This window comes from Elephantulus edwardii, unplaced genomic scaffold, assembly GCF_000299155.1.
Source record: "Elephantulus edwardii isolate Elephantulus edwardi_28Jun2011 unplaced genomic scaffold, EleEdw1.0 scaffold00070, whole genome shotgun sequence".
Taxonomy (NCBI): domain Eukaryota; kingdom Metazoa; phylum Chordata; class Mammalia; order Macroscelidea; family Macroscelididae; genus Elephantulus; species Elephantulus edwardii.
The window spans coordinates 8,202,162-8,204,136 of record NW_006399820.1 but is presented as its reverse complement, the minus strand read 5'-3'; the positions used below and the strand labels follow the sequence as shown (position 1 = coordinate 8,204,136).

The 1,975-nt window shown below is 45.5% G+C and overlaps 1 pseudogene; it reads right to left on the bottom strand.

Annotated features, from left to right (window-relative positions):
• Positions 1–574: 574 nt before the first annotated feature.
• LOC102866736 lies at positions 575–901 on the bottom strand (annotated as a pseudogene).
• Positions 902–1,975: the final 1,074 nt, after the last annotated feature.

The following is a 1,975-nucleotide window of genomic DNA, read 5'->3' as shown; positions in this document are numbered from 1 at the left end:
TTGATAAATGTCAATAGTTGTAGATTGGCTTCAGGCCTTTTGTACATAGGGTTGCTATGAGTCATGCTTGACTCAAAGACAATCAACAACAACAACAACAACATTTTAAAGTAGTTAGGAGAACAACATACAACAAATGTGTATTAGGAATCTTTTTGGAATTACAGAAATGCTCTAAAAGTGATGAGGATTACACGAGTCGGTGGTTATTTTTTTAGAGGTATAAGGCCAAGCATCCAGCTCTTAGGGTATTGGAGAGGAGTACTGAATATCCCATGGATGGCCAAAAGAACAAGCAAATGTGTCTTGGAGAAAGCACAACCTGGGTGCTCCTTAGAAGGCAAGGTTGATAGGAGAGTCCAGTCCTTAGAAAAGGCCAGCGTGCTTGGACAGGTCACCATAAGAAAGGAAGATCCAAGGAGGTGTTACAGTGACTGTAGCAATGGGCTCAAGAATATTAGAGATGATGATGATGGCACAGGTTAGTTCAGCTCTTCTGCTCATAAGATTCTTTTTTTTTTTTTAACTGTTTATACTTTAGATAGGTGAGGACTTGGGGGACAGTGGGGTGCACTCAGTTCTTCTTGGCAGCCACCTTCCTCATGGCAGCCAGAACATTGCTGAGTTCTTCTTGCTTCCTCTTGGAGCGGATATGTGTCCCCACCCTTTTCTTAATGAACTTGAGGGCCCACTTGTCCTTGGAGACCTTGAGCAGCTCCATGGCGTGTAGCTCCTAGGGCAGGAAGCCACACACCTCCCGGATCATGTCCCACACAAACTTGGTGTGCTTGATGAGGCACCCACAGCGATGGCTGTGCCTCTTCTTGCTCACGTTCTTGGTGACTTTGCTCACGTTCTTGGTGACTTTGTGGCCTACGGCCATGGGGTAGTGCACAGCCATGGCTGCTGCACATCTATGGCCACCATGGGGGAAGGCCATAAAATTCTTATGAGTGGTAGGTGATAGTTTTCTTGATGGCACATCACAACAACAATGATGTATAAATGGACTGTGTAGTTGGTTGGTTGTGTCTGACTTCTCTTGTTTTCCATATAGTTTTTGTTGTCGAATGTAGTAGTGGTTTGTTCCTTTTTCTTGTACTCTAAAGCTCTCTGTGTCCACTTTCTCCCCTTATCTCTTTATTTTACCATTTCTACATATGTAAATATCAAATGCTTATGCTCCACAGTCAACACTCTTGGTACCAGCAGTCAGGAAATCAAAAAGCGTATCGCGATGGGAAAGTCTGCTGTTAGGGACCTCTCAAAGGTACTCAGGAGCAACAGTGTCTCTCTGGAGACTAAGGTGCACCTGATACAGGCCATGGTCTTTGCAATCGCTTGTTATGCATCAGAGAGTTGGACAATGACTAGGGAGGACAGGAGAGTGGATGCTTTTGAGCTGTGGTGCTGGAGAAGGGTACTGAATGTACCATGGACTGCCAGGAAAACAAACAGATTTATCTTGGAGAGGATTAAACCAAGCTGCTCCTTGGAGGCAAGGATTCTGGGGCTTCGTCTGACATACTTTGGACATGTTGCCAGGAGGGACGGGTCCTTGGAGAGGGACATCATGCTTGGGAGGGTGGAGGGACAGCGCAGGAGGGGAAGACCCTCTATGAGATGTATCGATTCAGTGACTGGGGTAATCGGGATGGGTGTGTCAGAGGCGGTGCGATTGGCGCAGGATAGAGCACGGTTTAGGGCTGTTGTGCATAGGGTTGCTATGAGTCGGAAACGACTCGATGGCACATAACAACAACAATAACATGCCAATTTTGACTAAGTCTCTGTTCATATTCCTATTAATAGTCAAGAAGGACAAGGGTAGAATTACTTTGTTCAGAACTGCTGCAAAGACAAAGCTATGGATATGTTGTTAAGGTGGTATGTTGCTGTTGTTGTTGTTAGGTGACATAGAGTCGTAGACGACTCATAGCAACCCTATGAACGAAAGGCCTGAGCAGTGTTCATA